Genomic DNA, 18,841 nt, shown 5'->3' with positions numbered 1-18,841 from the left:
TCGGGGGCAGAGCCGTGGGATTTGCTTCCTCACTTGGTTGTGTCCCCCCAGCTCCCACAGGGAATATTGCATCTGTAGGAGGAGAGTTTGGGGTTTACTGGGATGTGTCACTTTCCAGCCAGCCTGTCTCTGTCCTGTACACACCCATGTCAATCTGGAATTGCTCAGCTGTGCTCTGCAGAGAGGGGACTGGTTACACAGGGGGCAATCCATGAAGGGACTTGGTGTTGCAGTTTGTAGGCAACCAGAAAATCACATTCTGCAAAGCTCTGTCAGGTGCCTAAACTCCCTAGACAATTCATGGGCATCAAAGGCACCTTGGGCTTGGTCTACACTATGAGTTTAGGTCAAATTTAGCAGCACTAGATCGATTTTACCCTGCACCCGTTCACACGACGCAGCCATTTCTGTCAACTTAAAGGGCTCTTAAAATCGATTTCGGTACTGCTGCCCGACGAGGGGATTAGCGCTGAAATCGACCCTGCTGGGTTGAATTTGGTGTAGTGTGGAAGCAATTCAACAGTATTGTCCTCTGGGAGCTATCCCAGAGTGCTCCATTGTGTCCGCTCTGGACAGCACTCTCAACTCCGATGCGATGGCCAGGTAGACAGGAAAAGCCCGGCAAACTTTTGAATTTCATTTCCTGTTTGCCCAGTGTGGAGAGCTGATCAGCACAGGTGACCATGGAGTCCCAGAATCGCAAAAGACCTCCAGCATGGACTGAATGGGACGTACTGGATCTGATCGCTGTATGGGGAGATGAATCCATGCTATCCGAACTCCATTCCGAAAGATGAAATGCCGGAATATTTGAAAAAATCTCAAAGGGCATGAAGGACAGAGGCCATAACAGGGCCCCGCAGCAGTGCCGCGTGAAACTTAAGGAGCTGAGGCAAGCCTACCAAAAAACCAGAGAGGCAAATGCCACTCCGGGGCAGAAACCCAGACATGCCGCTTCTATGATGTCATTCTAGGGGGTGCCCCTACAACTACCCCACCCCTGTGCTTTGACTCCGTCAATGGACTCTCATACAACAGGGTGTGACGAACTGGGACTGTTCTTGCTGGGGTGTGGGAATGCTGACAGGGGAGTGTGACTAGGATGGTCTGCATCGGGGGATGGGAGTCGGCCCAAGGGAACATACCTGAGCTTGTAACATGAGAACCCAGGAGGGGATTGGAGGTCAGGTGACTCCGGGGCCCGGGAAACTGAACAAAGGCTGTGGGAGGGGTCACTGAAGGCAGAGTGCTGGAAGCAGGCTGGAAGGAGGCTGGAGAGATGGCTGGGAGGCAGAGATGGCTCTGACCCCCCAAATAGGGGTGGGCTGGCATGCCCTGGGACCCCAAGCTGGACTTAACTGAGGGGGTCCTGTTGTCTGTGCCTGCAAGACCTGTCTTGGACTGTATTCCTGTCATCCAAATAAACCTTCTGCTCTACTGGCTGGCTGAGAGTCATGGTGAATCGTAGGAAGCCGGGGGTGCAGGGCCCTGAGTCCCCCAATACTCCGTGACACAGGGATGCGGATTTAGGGAATGAGGAGGAGGATGTTGAAGTTAGCGCACAGCAAGAAAGCAGAGAAAACATTTTCCCTGACAGCAGGAACTGTTTATCACCCTGGAGCCAGTACCCTCCCAACCCACCCAAGGTGGGCTCACGGACATTGAAGGCAGCGAAGCCACCTCTGGTGAGTGTACCTTTGTAAATATTGTAGATGGTTTAAAAGCAAGCATGTTTAATGGTTAATTTACCCTGAAGACTTGGGATGCATTCGCGGCCAGTACAGCTACTGGAAAAGTCTGTTAACGTGTATGGGGATGGAGCGGAAATCTTCCAGGGACATCTCAGTGAAGCTCTCCTGGATGTACTCCCAAAGCCTTTGCAAAAGGTTTCTGGGGAGGGCAGCCTTATTCCGTCCTCCATTACCACACCAGGCCAGTAGCATGTAGCCTGGAATCATTGCATAACAAAGCATGGCAGCGTACGGTCCCGGTGTTTGCTGGCATTCAAGCAACATCCATTATTTATCTCTCTGTGTTAGCCTCAGGAGAGTGATATCCTTCATGGTCAGCTGGTTGAAATAGGGGAATTTTATTAAGGGGACATTCAGAAGTGGCCATTCCTGCTGGGCTGTTTGCCTGTGGCTGAACAGAAATCATCCCCAATGTTAGCCACGCGGTGGGGAGACGGGTGAAGCGATCATCCCAGAGAATAGAGTAGTGTGGCGGGCTTTAGTTGGATTTGTGCTGCACGTTAACCCGAAAACCGCAGCCCCTCCTTTGAAATGGCCAACCCATTTAAAATGGCGAACCCAATGGGTGCTTGGTATGGGACATGAGGTCGCTGCTGCTTGAAACCATTCCCACATGTTACGAACGTTAAAGAAGCCAAAAGACTGTGGCTTACCATGGCTGCCTGCAAGCCGAATTCTGTTGCCCACCGGCCCTGCATGTGTGATCTCTCACACCAAACCAGCAGGCCCTCAATATAAGAGTCAAAATGCAACCTTGTATAGAAAGTGCACGTGCTATGTAATGTTAACGGCTTGGTTCACAGTGGAAGAGTGTACCCATTGTTCTCTAAAATGTGTCTTTTTAAATACTACTCTCCCCTTTTTTCCCCCTCCTGCAGCTGCAAATGTTTCAACACTCCCCCTATCATCTCCATCCCAGAGACTAGCAAAGATTAGAAGGCGAAAAAAACGCACTCGCGATGACATGTTCTTTGAGCTCATGCAGTCTTCCCACACTGAAAGAGCCCAGCAGAATGCATGAGGCAGACAATGTCAGAGTACAGGAAAGCACAAAATGAACGTGAGGACAGGAGGGATGCACGAGAGGACAGGAGGGATGAGCGAGAGACAGGAGGGACCAGCGAGAGGAGATGTGGCGTCAGTGTGATGAAAGGAGGCATGAGGCAATGCTCAGGCTACTTGAGGATCAAACTCATATTCTCCGGCGTATTGTTGTGCAGGAAAGGCAGCAGAAGGAACACAGACTGCCGCTGCAGCCCCTGTGTGACCAACCGCCCTCCTCCCCAAGTTCCATAGCCTCCTCACCCAGATGCCCAAGAACGTGGTGGGGGAGCCTCTGGCCACCCAACCACTCCACCCCAGAGGACTGCCCAAGCGACAGAAAGCTGGCATTCAATAAGTTTTGAAGTGCAGTGTGGCCTTGTCCTTCCCTCCTCCCTCTTCTCCACCACCCCACCCGGTGCTTCCCTACTCCTCCCGGGCTACCTTTGCAGTTATCCCTCCATTTGTGTGACAAAGTAATAAAGAATGCATGAATTTTGAACAACAATGATTTTATTGCCTTTGCAAGTGGTGATCAAAGGGGGGGGGAGAGGGCGGTTTATTTACAGGGAAGTGGCGTGAACCAAGGGGGCAGATTTTTATCAAAAAGAAACAAACAGAACTTTCACACCGTAGCCCCTGACCAGTCATGAAACTCGTTTTCAAAACTTCTCTGATGTGCACGGTGCACTGTTGTGTTCTTCTAACTGCCCTGGTTTCTGGCTGCGCGTAATCAGCAACCAGGTGATTTGCCTCAGCCTCCCACACTGCCATAAACATCTTCTCCCTTACTCTCACAGATATTGTGGAGCACACAGCAAGAGGCAATAACAATGGGAATATTGGTTTCGCTGAGGTCTAACCAAGTTAGTAAACTGTGCCAGTGCGCTTTTAAACATCCAAAGGGACATTCTACCACCATTCTGCACTTGCTCAGCCTATAGTTGAACAGCTCCTGACTACTGTCCAGGCTGCCTGTTTATGGCTTCATGAGCCATGGCATTAAGGGGTAGGCTGGGTCCTCAAGGATAACTATAGGCATTTCAACACCCCCAATGGTTAGTTTCTGGTCTGGAAAGTAAGTCCCTTGCTCCAGCCATTGACACAGACCAGAGGTCCTAAAGATGCAAGCTTCATGTACCTTTCCCAGCCATCCCTCCTTGATATTGGTGAAATGTCCCTTGTGATCCACCAGTGCTTGCAGCATCATTGAAAAGTACCCCTTTCAGTTTATGTACTCGCTGCTTTGGTGCTCCGGTCCCAAGTTAGGGATATGCATTCCATCTATCACCCCACCACAGTTAAGGAATCCCATTGCAGCAAAGCCATCCACTATGGCCTACACATTTCCCAGAGTCACTACCCTTGATAGCAGCAGGTCAAAGATTGCTTTGGCCACTTGGATCACAGCAGCCCCCACAGTAGATTTGCCCACTCCAAATTGATTCCTGGCTGACCAGTAGCTGTCTGGCGTTGCAAGCTTCCAGCTGACTATCGCCACTCACTTGTGAACTGTGAGGGCAGCTCTCATCTTGGTATTCTTGTGCTTCAGGGCAGGGGACAGCAAGTCACAAAGTTCCATGGAAGTTCCCTTACGCATGCAAATGTTTCGCAGCCACTGGGAATCATCCCAGACCTGCCACACTATGCGGTCCCACCAGTCTGTGCTTGTTTCCCGGGCCCAGAATCGGCGTTCCACGGCATGAGCCTGCCCCATTGTCACCAGGATGGACAAATTGCCATGGCCTGTGCTTTTAGAGAAGTCTTTGCCCATGTCCTCATCGCTCTTTTGACCAACCTACCATCGCTGCCGTCGCCTCCTCACCTGCCTTTGCAGGTTCTGGTGCTGCATATACTGCAGGATAATGCGCGTGCTGTTTACAGTGCTCATAAGTGCTGCAGCGATCTGAGCGTGCTCCATGCTTGCCGTGCTATGGCGTCTGCGTGGGAAAAAAGGCGCGGAACGATTGTCTGCAGTTGCTCTCACTGAGGGAGGGGCGACTGATGACTGTAGCTATCCCACAGTTCCCGCAGTCTCCGCCAACCATTTGAATTCTGGGTTGAGCTCCCAATGCCTGATGGGTCAAAAACATTGTCGCGGGTAGTTCTGGGTACATGTCGTCACCCCCCCCTTCCCCATGAAAGCAATGGGAAATATAGTTTCTAGCCTTTTTTCACTGTCACCGTATGTCTCCTGGGTGCTGCTGGCAGACGCGGTGCTGCAGTGCTACGCAGCAGCATCCCCTTGCCTTGCGGACGGCAGATGGTACAGTATGACTGGTAGCCATCATCGTCGTCCCGTGGGTGCTCCTGGCCGGCCTCGGTGAGATCGGTCGGGGGCGCATGGGCAGACATGGGTGCTCCTGGCCGGCCTAGGTGAGGTCGTTCAGGGACGCCTGGAGAAAAATGGGAATGACTTCAGGTCATTCTCTCTTTAAGTTTTGTGTAATGGATATTCAGTCCTGCCTGGAAAATGCCAGCTGGAGGCTTCTGCCTCAGGCTGCTTTCCCAGTTAACAGCACCGCGCTGTCACAAATACCCCAGCCTACCCCTTGCTCCCATGGCTTATGAAGCCTGGACAGTAGTAAGGAGCAGTCCAACTATAGGCTGAGCAAGTGCAGAATGGTGGTTCACTCTACTTCCCTGTAAGCCACCTGCCTTCCCCTCCCCTCTTTGATCTCTGCTTGCAGAGGCAATAAAGTCAGTGTTGTTTCAAATTCACGCATTCTATATTAATTCATCACGCAAATGGGGGGATAACTGTCAAGGTAGCCCAAGAGGGGTGGGGGAGAAGGGAAGCAACATGTGGGGTTGTTGTAGGGGTACCCCCTAGAATGGCATGCAGCTCATCATTTCTGCGGGATGTCTGGGGCTCTGACCCAGAGCGGCCGTTTTCCTCTCTGGTTCTTTAGTAGGCTTGCCTGATATTCCAGGCAGCACTGAAGGAAGGAGCAGGTGGGGGGCCTGACGACATGTACCCACAACCACCCGCGACAATGTTTTTGCCCCATCAGGCATTGGGAGTGCAACCCAGAATTCCAATGGGGGGCGGAGACTGCGGGAACTGTGGGATAGCTACCCACAGTGCAACGTTCCGAAAGTCGACACTAGCCTTGGTACTGTGGACGCACACCGCCGACTTAATGCGCTTAGTGGGGACACACACAAATGACAGTATCAAATCGACTGCTAAAAAATCGACTTCTATTCAATCGAACTAATTTCGTAGTGTAGACATACCCTTACAGTGCGATTCACAAAAGCCAGCTCACTAGGTGGGGAGCCATCTAAACTAGACAAGGGGAGATGCTGACAAGGGGAGATGGGTGTCCTAAGCCCTGCCCCCTTTCAGAGACAGGTGCCTAAATCGGGGCTGCAGAGGGGCATCTGTCTCTCCTTAGCAACCCACAGATGAGAACCCAGCGCCTGACGTTCAGTTTCTTGCTGGAATTAGGTTAGGGCGAGCATATGTCCCGATTTTATAGAGGCACTCCAGATTTTGGGAGCTTTTTCTTATATAGGCACCTATTACCCCCCACCCCCTGTACCGATTTTTTACACTTGCTGTCTGGTCACCCTAAATGAGGTAGGCACCTGCCTCGCTCCACACAAAATGTGAGTGTGCGGAGAAGGTGGAGTGGTTTTTGTGATGTCACCTGCCTTATAACTTTTAGCCCCATGGTTAGAGCACTCAGCTGGCACATGGGAGACCCAGGTTTGACTCCACTGTCTAGAGTAGCTCACAGATGTGAGTACCAATCTCAGGGCAAACAGTTACAACCCAGGGTACAAACCCCAGGCTAGGTATCAAATGTGAACCTCTCAAGCACAATAACAGCCTTAACATGGAGTTACAGACAGTCCCCCTTGGGTTCTCCGGTCTATCTCTCTGCTTTTCTGCCTCCTCTCCTGCTGCATCTCCCCACTCCCCTTGCTGGAGCTGCCACATTCCCAGCAGCAGAGTTGGGGCAGCTCCTGGCCACAGGGGTCTCTGGTTAAAGCCACCAGCTGCTCTATCCTGGCCACAGAGAATGGTGGAAGACGTGGAACAGGAGACAACCTCTCCCCCACCCAGGAACAACCATTAATAGAAACCTTCCCACCCCAAGGCAAAGGGAGCAGGAGATGGCAGCACTGGAGGGAGAGACTCTTATCCAGAAACAGGGAGAAGCATCCAGGAAAGAGCTCCCCTCAGCCCAAAGCAAAGGGATGTGGCAGCCCTGAGGGGGAGACCTCTCCAGTCATGTCTCCAGAACCCACCTGGTCAGAGTTAAGGGTGTTTGGATGCTGGGCACTGAGAAGGTTTCTGTTTACTGGTGTGTGTGTGTATCCCAGACCTGGTTAGCAGCCACCGGACTGCTGTAATTCAAGCCTCTGGGACTGGAACAGAGTCCATCCACTGCTCCAATCTTGGGGTCCCTAGACACATTCTTTGGGGACTCTCCCCCTATCCGAGGTGTGAAACCCACTGCCTAACTCCCAGGTGTAGAGCTGACCCTCCAGATTCCCGCATGCCTGAACACACCATCTCCCAGAACTCCCTGCCAAGGTGAGAGCCTGCTAGTTTCAGCTGAACTCTCTCTGAAGGCATGCAGTAGTTGTGAATCATTTGGCTCTGTCTACACTAGACAGCAAAGCACTGCCTGTGTGGTCATCCATGAGCTCTGGGGAGAGAGATCTCCCAGTGCTCCTGGTAAACCAGGTTGACGCTCAGAGTCGGTGTCTACACTGGTGCTTTACAGCACTCAAACTTGTAGAACTCGGGTTGTGTGTGTGATTTTTCACATCCCTGAGCCAACAAGTTGCTGCGCTGTGAATTGCCAGTGTAGACAAGCCATTTCACACACAGACAGACTCTTTGCACAAGTCCAACACACTCTTGCTCTTTCACTTAGGCATTTGCTGTCTGGGCTTTAGTCCACACCCCTCCCCATATTGATGGAGCATCTAAGGAGATAACAGCAAATCCAGAAACCAGGACATTGACATCTAGCAACTAACAACTCAAAGGGCTGCTTCCCCTGCACCCCGCTAGCTACGCTACATTCAAAAAAATTGTATACATGGCTGATGAATGCACCGATGCAAATGGACATCAAGTATTAAGTCATTGTGTACGTTATCTTGATGTCAAGGGTAGGCCAGTAGATGCATTTCTAGATGTTCAAGTTATAGAAGACACATCGGCTGCATCTGTGACAACCCACATCTTAGAAGAGTTAAATGCTTGTCAACTGGACCCCAAACAGATGGCTGCTTGTGCATTTGATGGAACTGCAAACTTCTCTGGAAGACATGGTGGAGTACAAGCTTTGCTCAGAGAAAAGTGTAACCCTAATCTCTCCTATACACACTGCAGAGGCCATCTACTCCAACTAGCACTATACGAGGTGCAGAATCTTCAAAAGACATTAAAAAAGCTATAAATTTAATGTCTTCATTATATTCTTTTTTCAGCAAGAATCCAAAAAGTCTGAATATCTTGGAAAATATAGAAGATACACTGGGACTGAAGTTCAAATTAGTCCAACCTGGGAAAACCCGCTGGCTTTCTCCTTGACTGTTGTCTTAAAATTACTCCAGCTGTTATTACTGGCTTTGGAAAGTATCTACCAAGATGGGATGGATCTAAATAGTGAGGCTGGTGGATTACTTTTGCTACTACGTTCAGTGAAGACTATTGCCATTCTCAATCTCATAAGTCTACTGTTGAAACCACTTGGGTCATTAAACAATGCCATCCAGGCATCTGCTACAACCAGGGCCGGTGCTACCATTTTTTGCCAACTAGGTGGTTGCCTAGGGCGCCAAGATTTGGGGGCGCCAAAAAGCGGCACCCCCAATTTTTTTTTTACAGTGGCCGCTGCGCTAGGAGGAAGAGGGAGTCTGAGCCATTGGCAGGCAGCCCAGGGGTTCCCCTGGGTCAGAGCTGCCGCATGGATCCCCAGGCCAGGGGGTGGGGAGCTGCCACGTGGGGGGGGTGCCTTAGGGTGGGGGGGAGCTGCCGCAGGGCTCCCCAGCCCAGCTCACCTCTGCTATGCCCCCTCCCCGAGCACGCCATTGCTGCTCCACTTCTCCCGCCTCCCAGGCTTGCGGCGCCAATCAGCTGTTTGGTACCACAAGCCTGGGAGGGGAGGAGAATTAGAGTGGGGACAGCAGGCTCGGGGAGGAGGCGGAGCAGAGGTGAGCTGGGGTCGGGAGCTGCCGCATGGCTCCCCGGGCTGGGGGGGGGAGCTGCTGCAGCGGGGGGGTGCTTCGGGGTAGGGGGGAGCTGCCGTGGGGGGGTGCCTCAGGGCAGAGGGGGGGCAGGGAGCTGCCGCAGGGTTGGGGGAGAGGGGCGCAAGGTGGAAGTTTCGCCTAGGGCGCCAAACTTCCTTGCACCGGCCCTGGCTACAACAGTAGTAGATCTTTGTCCAGCAATAGAAGATACATTTGGATCAATCAGAGAGCTATCCATTGGAAAAGTACTGGAAGAAGCAAAGACTTCAGTCCAGAATTTGACTAATGAAGGCATTTATATTGAATCCTTAAGTGAAGGAGACAAGAAGTGTTTGTTAAGACAACTGAAAAGGTACACAGACTTGATTCTTTAAAATCTACAACAGCAACTTCTGGATTCTACTCAACCTCTACATAGGTTTTACAGATGCCTGTCCTATAAAACACCAACAGTTGAGTGGAGTGAGGCACTACCAGCAATAGGGCTGCCATGTGATTAGGACAGAATAGAGAATTCGAACACAGAGTGGAATATCATACGACGAATGAATGAAGATTTCACTTCAACTTCTTTTTTAGCATCACCAGTGGCTCAACCCGATCTTTGTGTTCTGTTTCCTGGGATGAAAGAAGTAGGAATTCATCTCTTGCTACTCCCAGTCACAACAGCTACAGTTGAGCATTCTTTTTCATCATTGAATAGAATTTTGTGTTCTGAAAGAAGTCGCCTTCTGCCTGATCATGTGAATGAACTAATGAGCATATCAACTGAAGGAATGGAAGTACCAGACACACGAGAAGCCACCAAAGATGAGCGCATTGCAAGAAACCAAGAAGGATGTATACGTAGTGCTTCATAGAAGGCTAGAGTGGCCAACTTTAATTTGTATTTGATGATTTTAAAACATGAGTTAAATCTAATAAAATGGTCATGAAACATTTTTCAGTTTTTACTATGGTGCCATACAGCCCACCTTCACCCTCACAGTCTCACCCCTCATCGGCCCTGACACACACCCCTGTAAATTCGAACACCCCGCCCCCCTGCAATTTCAATTCCTGGGGAAGCCACTGCATGTTCTCTTCCTTCTAGCGGCTCTGTTGCAAGATCAGCTCCTCTGAGTTCCAGCAACCTCCCCCTGTCTGCCCCCCCTTCCTGTGACAACCTGTCCCCTTCAAGATTGTTTCCTCCAAGTGGAGCAGGCCCTGCAGGAATGAGGCCACTTGAGCCCAGAGGGGTTTTCATCTGTTCCTGACTGGGACGGGTCTATGCCCCAAGACAGGGTGTGTTAATCTAGTTTTATAAAATTTGGGGTATATCTAAATTAAATAAACTTCACACCAAAATGTTATTGGGGGGATGAAGGAAGCAATAGAAAAATGGAAGTTGAATAGCAATAATCATTCAGCCTTAACTTAACTTAAGAACACATAAGGGAAGGAAAGCTCATAAAAAAACATTTATATGTATTTCTGTTTATGTTTTAGGGAAACGAGATCTAGCTATTGGTAAGTGTCATTTTCTTTCGTCTGAGAAGAAAATTTTTGTACACAAATGGATCCTCATGTAGGAGTGTAATTGAATCATCGGTGTGTTAGGTGGCCTAGTGGTTAGCATACTTAGTGCCCCCTCCCAGTGGGAAGATCTTGCAGTCCTGGCCCTCTTTTAATCAGAGGTGCAAGGAGGTGGGCAGTGGTAGGAGAGCCCGGGCCCAACCACTCTACCGGACTCTGACCCAGCGCCCTAGGAGGGTCAACAGTGTCTGGTGCCCAAAGTTGTCCTCTGAGTCACCCTCCCTGTGTCACTTCCTACAATCTGCTGTTCTCCCACAGCTTCCAGTCCAAGATAAGCTGGGGGGGAAAGAAAAGGCAACAAAACCATCAGCCCCAACCAGGCTAAGTATACAGTCAGTCCCTTGTCAGGAGCCTTCAGGGTAAGTCTGTCCTCCTCCCCAGCCTCTCCCGTTTGAGCTGGGTTACTCCTCTTTCAACCCTCTCCAGCTGGAGCATGCTCTGCAGGGCTGGATGGGTGGGGCTACCTGGGCCCAGTACTGTCCTTTCAACCCATCAGACCCAGTGTGGGGTTCGTGTACCCCATCACACGCCCTCCCCCTCAGACCCTGGACTGTGATGTCCTGGGACCGGTTCATGTCCCCACCATCCTGTGAAAAAGAAGTCCACGCTTTTATTTTCAATGACTAGGCAATGTACCAGCTGAAAGCTCTATGGCTGCATTGAGAGATACCACTGAATAATGCCTGGGTTAAGGTCTGTCATTGAGTTCAGCCAGTGGAGTGGTGCAGGGTCAGTTACTAGGTGGAAAGGCTGCAGTCACCAATGATAGCGTAAGGCATCAATGGCTCATTTCACCTCCAAAGCCTCCTTCTCAATGACCTATTAGGCTACCTCCTGTGGGAACAACTTCCTGATGAAATAGAGAACAGGGTGTTCTCCTCCTCTGAATTCTTGAGGTAACACTGCTCCGAGTTTGCCATCGGACGCATCTGTTTGGAGAATAAAGGGCTTTGAGAAGGCTGAGTGGAATATTTCTGTCGGGTCTTGTAGTGCCCTAAATGTCTTGTCACAGCTTTTGATCCAATGGACTTTTTTGGATGCAGTGTCCTTAACCTGGTCTGTCAAAGGGGCAGCCATGGTAGGATGAACCATTGATAGTATCCTGCTATTTGCATAAACCACTAGACTGGCTTGTTAGTGAAAGGGACAGGGCAGCCCACTAGCTTGGAGTTTTTCCAACAAAGGTTGTAGCTTCCCCTTCCCCACCCCACAGAATATGATACGTGACTTCATGGGTGGCCACTTGACACTTGGTTGGGTTGGCCATGAAACCCAGCTGTCACTGCAGATGATGATATTATCAATGTATGTGGCTGTGTAGGACCCATGCGGCCAAAGCACTTTGTCCATCAGCTGCTGGAAAGTGGCAGTGGCCCCATGAAGTCCAAAGGGCATGGTTTGAAACTGGTGTACTCCACCATTATCACAGGAAGTTTGGTCAATTGTGGAGTTATTTGCTTTTAAATTTAACTTGTATTTATTTATTTATTTATTTATTTTTACATAATTAAACCTGTTTTTGTTTGTTTGTTTGCTTACTTTATTAATTATTATTATTATTGAACTTAATATAATTTCATCAAATGTCGGGGAAAGACTAACTTGGATAAATTTCCCACAAAAAGCTAATTTGAATAATTGGTAAGCAATAGAGTACTTGGGTTTGTTTAGTCTGGAGAAGAGAAGACTGGACAGCAAGTGTGAAAAATTGGGACAGGGGGTGGAGGGTAATAGGAGCTTATATAAGAAAAAGACCCAAAAATCAGGACTGTCCCTATAAAATGGGGACCTCTGTTCACCCTACTCTCCACAGCCCAGTCACACCCAGCTCATTGCCCGGGGACCTGCCATTGCAGCTGCGTCACTCTCCCGCTGCTCCCTGTGCACAGAGCAGAACTGTCCCTTGCTCCCCTTGGCTGCCCTGCCCCGACCTGTGGCTGCCAAGCTTGTGATCGCACGGCCCAAGCTCTGAGCCCAGCTGTGCGAACCCAGTGTCCAGCCCAGGTGCTGGGGGCAGGCGGGTGCTGCTGACAGGGTGGACTCACTCCCACAAGCTCCGGAAGCCGAGGCCATGAGAATGGAATGAAACCCCCCAGCACCGCACAGGCCACCAGACGTGGGGAGGTGGCAGGGGGCGCATCTGACACACAGATCTGTGGCACCCAGCTCCCTGCCACTGCCGCATGGTCCTAGCACTCTCGGGAGCACTCCTGCTCCAACCAGGGTCACTGGGCCTGATCCTGCGGGGAGGGGAGACTGCTAAGCACCCTGGGCTCCCTCCAGCTGACACTGCTCAGCCCGATCTTGGAAGGGCTGAGCACCCTCTGGTCCAGTTGACGCAGCTGGGCCTGAACCTGTGGGGGAGGGGGCTGAGACCCCTCTGCTCCCGCTGAAGCCACTGGGCTTGATCGTCGGGGTGGGGAACAAACACCTCTGGCACCATGGCAGCTAGGTTCCATGGGCAGGGGCCAGCTCCAGAGGTTATCATTAGCTGACACTGGGCTTCTTTGGGGCAGAGCTAAGAGTGCATCATGGGTGCAGCTCAGAGCTATGCTCCCCACCCTGCCGAGAGAGACCCTGGCCTTGCAGAGGCAGCCGGCTTGGGGAGAAGGACATAGAGGGCTGCTGGGCAGTCAGCCAGTTCCCTGGCTCCCAAAGCATGGAGAGCCTGGGGCCTGAGCAGGCCAGGTGGCTTCCACCAGTTTCTGATCGGCCGGTGCCCCCTCAGTTTGAAAATCTCTGTGCTAAATGGAAGGCAGAAATCTAGCGGGGCACATGACCCCACTTGCACACTGGCCCATTTTCCTGCTGGCTTTGCACCCTGGATGGCTGCCTCTCTCACCCTGCACTACTTATGGACCTGTTTCTGTGGCAGGGGCCAAAATCAACTTCCTCTATGAAGCTGGGAAGGTTGGCACCACTGTAATCACACACATGGGGATGGGTAGGGAATGGACAAAAATCAAGAGATAAACCAGATACATTATATAATATATTTTTGAAACCTCCGTTTTTTGGGGGTCAAACCCATGATTTTTGGCTCTAACTCATGATTTTTAACTTTTGGGGTTGGCAACACTGGACAAGGTGGGAATAGAAGAAACAAAAGGAAAATATGTCAAAGTAAAACAAAATCAACAGAGGGTCCTGGAGAAAGGGTGAAAAATAGATATGAAAACAATGAAAGCAAAACCCTCTGAAGAGGTGAAACAGCCAGAGGCAGTGAGAAGGGAAAGAATGGAGAACATGAAGGGGAATGATCTGTGACAGTGATCAAAGGAGAGTGGAAGAGACACAGAAATAAACAGGGATTGGAAGTGAGTGCTATTAAAAATGGTGAGTAAAAATGAACAGTCTGAAAGAAAAGGGAATGCAAGAAGGACAGAGATTTATAAAACATCACTGAAAGTGAGACTGTAACTCTTCAATGTTACTTCCTTGACTTTGTTGTCATTTTAGTGCAATTAAAAAATCTATTTCCAAAATCTGTGGGTCTCTTTTCCATTGTTGTGGGTATTAAAGCTGCTTCTCGGTTCCTTTTTACTCAGATGGGTATTTACAGTAAATAAAGCAGGAAAGACAATTCTGATTGGTTCCTTGTTAATAGTCCGACTGCAATTGTTGGGGGCAGAGTCGTGGGATTTGCTTCCCTACTTGGTTGTGTCCCCCCAGCACCAACAGAATATACCATGTAGCCTTTTATTTGATTTAAAGTGAATTTAGTAAAGTGGTGTTACACCACCATGGGTTCAGCTTTGGTGGCTACAGTTTCAAGCTCAGAGTGAAATAGGGTGACCAGATAGCAAGGGTGAAAAATCGGGACAGGGGGTGGGGGGTAATTGGCACCTATATAAGGCAAAGCCCCAAATATCAGGACTGTCCCTACAAAATCGGGACATCTGGTCACCCTAGAGTGAAAGTCGCTTCTGCTACATGTTTCAGATTTAGAGCCTCTAGGAACACACAAAGACCAAGGATAGTGACCACCCAGACATTCACAAGTACATGCTCACATCCTTAACGATATTCTTAAGGTCTGATGGCTGCCTTATCAATTGGTCATTAGTAGAGGATGGTTCCATAGGGAACTCATTTTACCCAATCTGCAAGCAGTGGTGCAGGTGCTCGGGCTGCGTAGGGCACCAGGATTAGTAAGGACGGCCCTGCTCAGCTGGGATCTAAAGGGACCTGAGGGCAAGTGGAGAGGGGGCTGTTGCAGTCAGCAGGTGCAATTCTCACCCTCCCCCTTGCACATGTCCTCCATTTTGCCCGTTTTGGGTTTCTTTGGTGGGGTTTCCAGCTCAGGAACTGTCCCAAACCGGTTTTTCCTTTCTCCTGTGCATGGGGTTCACATATCTCTCCCCTCTTCAACTGTGCTGCTGTGCCAAGCACTCTGGGAAGTGTGGTGTTGGCACCAATCGCTGCAACTGGCACAGACTGAGGAATTTGTCTCTCCAGTCTCTGCCCCACTGCTCCTGGGTTTCACTTCTGCTGCCCTAAAATAATTGATTGGGGAGGGGAAATGAAGAAAAGCAGCAGAAACTCTTTGCCAGAGACAATGAAATAAGGTAACTCTGGGTCCGAGTCCCATTCTGTTCCATCCAGGCTGGGAGTGAAGCTGATCCTCCTGGCAATGAGACCTGTTGGGACAGTGCTGAATTAGTATGATTTGGTTGTTATGAATGAATGTGGTATGGCTTGACATGTCTGAATTTGCTAGAGGATTCTGGGAGCAGGATTCTTCTCTTAGCATCAGGCAATTGCTGTAGAAATTCACTAGCTGGCTCTGTTCTGTGTGTATGTTTCAATACCGCCCTTTGGAATAGTCAGTCAATATGCCAGCCCACTAGGTAAAGAAAATGTAAAAAAACATGTTTCAGAGGGGTAGCTGTGTTAGTCTGTTTCAGCAAAAACAACGAGGAGTCCTGTGGCACCATAAAGACTAACAAATTTATGTGGGCATCAGCTTTCGTGGGCTGGAACCCACTTCATCAGAGGCATGAAGACAAGCGAACAGTGATCTTGGCACAAGCTGACCTGGCGCAAAAATGACCCCCTTTGGAAGGCATCGTGCTGACAGCTTGAATGAATGATTGATGAGAAGGTAAACATGGAGTGATCTTTGGTCGGTACCTCTGTGCACTCCCTTCCAAAATATTAATTAGAGAAAATTAGTAATAAAACGCCCACAGAGAATGTTTCTGGAACACGTGACTTCTTGGAAGAAAAAAGGTATAAATATTAAGCAAAGTAAATTAAGGTTAGAAGGAAGGAAGGAAACATTCCTTAATTAACTTCCGAAGAGACCTGTAATGCCATAAGACAATCTCAGAGTAGCCAAGACTCTGCCTCGGGGGATATTTGACAGACCAAGTGGCAGAGAAGAGAAGAGAAGAGAAGAGAAGAGAAGAGAAGAGAAGAGAAGAGAAGAGAAGAGAAGAGAAGAGGCCTTCATCTAGAAGTGATACCTATACCGAGTTTGTTTGCCAATCAGGATACGGTGTAAGGACAGCATAGTTACAGAGGGTTTTTGCTTGGGGAATTGAGGCTCACTAGGGAGACATGCATTAGATAACCTTATACTGTATTCTCAAATAAACTGCTGTACATTCACTATACTGGATCCGACTTTTCACTGGTACTGGTAAACATTCTCCCCAGTTGTGGGCGGTTAAAGATCTGTTTCAATAAGAACCAGGTAGAATATCACTCAGGGCATGTCTACACTAAAAAATTCAGTCAACCTAACTTATGTTGGCATACAGCTGCCACAGTAACTGCATTACTTGTGCATGTCTCCACTTTGCTTCTTGTGTTGGCGGTGCGTGTCCTCACCAGGAGCGCTTGTATTGATTATACTGTTAGTGTGGGGCATCATGGAATGGCTCCTGAGAGCCAGTAATAGTGGATGTAAGCTATGCAATGTCTACCGGAGCCCCGGAACCAGTTAGGGCCAAGGGGCCATGCCCCCCCTTTTTAACATGGGCATTGTTTGAGCGGCAAGGGGCCACGTTAACCCCCCAAACTGAAAGCCTTGGGCAGATGTGGAATGGTGCTGACAGGGGCTGCACTTCATGGTGGGGAAGCCGATAAGGTGATCAGCTACCTGGATGTGAAGTGTAGCCCCTGCCGACAGTGCCAGATTCTTCCTGGTGGGGGAGTTGAAGTTGGCCTTAGCCCCTGACCGGCAGTGAATCCTGATCCCTCTCAGTGGCCCCACCCTGCTCCTCCTCTTCTCCCTAAGCTCCCACCCCCTGGCCTGCCCTGAGTGATGTGCCCTGGGGGGGCAAGGGAGTGGAGCACCTCCAGGGAAAACTAGAAGTCAGCACCCGTGTGGCACAGTATTGCCAACCACAGGCATTTACAAAGCACCAACTTCATTGGTGTTGGTCCTGCTTTGAGCAGGGGATTGGACTGGATGAGCTCCTGAGGTCTCTTCCTAATCGTCTATGATTCTATTAAATGTAATAATAATAAATATTAGATTGTTTCTATTTGGGTTTCGGTTGCTCTGACCTGTAGGCGGCACTTGGGTCACTTTTTCTAGATTTTCTCTGCAATTGTGAGGGCTAGAATCTTCCATTGCATAGAAAATGAGAGCCGAGAGTCTCACCTCATCACACACTTCCAGGAGCTGGGGCTTTACTGGCTTGTCTGTAAAGGCCTACACTTCAAGGATTTAGGTATATGTTTATCATTTAGCTAGTTATAGAGGTATAAAAGAGAGAATCAAAACCACAGTCTGCCTGTGTAAGGCCTTCCCTTACTGTGACAGTCTGAGGCCCTGTTCTTAGGCTAAGGCCTTTGGCCAAGCAGCAGAGGCAGCCATAAACTGGGAAGCGAACGGTCACATCCTCACATTCCAAACCAGTCACATTGAAATAAGGTGCTATTGGGCTGTTAGGAATACAATCCTGTCCTGATAGTGCCTATCACCACCAGATAAAGAAAGCTTAGTTTGATAGCACCCTGTCTGGCAAGAAATCACTTCTCAGTAGCTGTGGTTGTGAAACCCTCACTTCTGTATGTTTTATCTTTATGGCCCCCACTTTTCTATTGTTAATCTGTCTGTTTCTCTACTTTTTTCTGTCTGCTGAATAATTAATTTTGTTAGATGTAAGTTAATTAGGGTAGTTGGATATAATTGGTTAGAGAATTATGTTACAATATGTTAGGATTGGTCAGACAGATTTCAGTAGAATGATTGGTTAAGGTATAGTTGAGAATATTACTTTATAAATTAGGGGCAAACAGGAAGTAAATTGGGATTCGAAAATAAAGAAAAAGGAACTTGGATTTAAACTTGCTGGAAGTTCACCCCAATAAACATCGAATTGTTTGCACCTTCAGACTTTGGGTATTGTTGCTCTCTGTTCATGCGAGAAGGACCAGGGAAGTGAGAGGGTGAAGGAATAAACCCTGTAACAGGGCTTTAGCAAATGCACCAAATATAACGAGACTCGTGATAAAATCATGAGAGGTGGTGACACTTTGCATTAAGGCCTGTTTACATTGAGCAAGAGCAGCCTTAAAGTAAATGAGAATCAGGCCTTTGAAACATGGACTCCAGATTACCAAAGTTTTTAGCCTGTGGATTTAATATCACTAGGTTTAGAAGGATTAGCGTTGATCAGTAAACGGTGATAAATGTTGATTTCACCTTACACACACAAACCAATGACAATATATTTCCATTGACGAGAATCAGAATGTACCGACAGGCACAAAAGGAACCGTGCCGCATGAGAACTTATTCGAGTTTGATTTAAGGAGAGTTACTTTGCATCTTTTGACGTGTGATGTTGACAATTTGTGTTTTAATGGGTACACAGCTTTAACTTTTTGAATCTCAGTGTCTGCTGTCATTAAATAATTGTAGTCTGACCCGCTATTGTTTTATCCCCCACTAATTTCCCACAAGTGTGAAAATTTAAATTGAGAAAAATCTAAAAACAAAGCTCCAAACCCATCATATTCTGCAACTGTGAAAATTTCACTCAATAAAGAAAAAATGCTTAAAAACAAACACCAATATTATACAGCAAAATTATAGATACACACACACACTAGCCTGACTATCCTTCCTTAGACACACCCAGACCCTGCTCTTGCAAACACATTGTGACAGGGGGCTGCTGATGTTCTGTGAAGTCTCAGTGACTCTCCACAGGATCAAAAGAGCTGTAGAGGCATATGGGGGGTGGCATGTGTGATCACGTTCCATCCCAGATTTTAATTGTTAAAGCTGGGTGCCC

General features: G+C 48.9%; 1 protein-coding gene across 1 annotated transcript in view; it reads left to right on the top strand.

Annotated features, from left to right (window-relative positions):
- Window positions 1–18,841, top strand: part of LOC128847462 (zinc finger protein 345-like) — a 430,467-nt gene that overhangs the window by 68,148 nt on the left and 343,478 nt on the right. The gene's annotated exons all lie outside the window — the stretch shown is intronic.

The sequence above is a fragment of the Malaclemys terrapin genome, chromosome 13 (assembly GCF_027887155.1).
Source record: "Malaclemys terrapin pileata isolate rMalTer1 chromosome 13, rMalTer1.hap1, whole genome shotgun sequence".
Classification (NCBI taxonomy): domain Eukaryota; kingdom Metazoa; phylum Chordata; order Testudines; family Emydidae; genus Malaclemys; species Malaclemys terrapin.
Note: the sequence above shows the minus strand (reverse complement) of the source record. Positions and strands in the feature narration are given on the sequence as shown.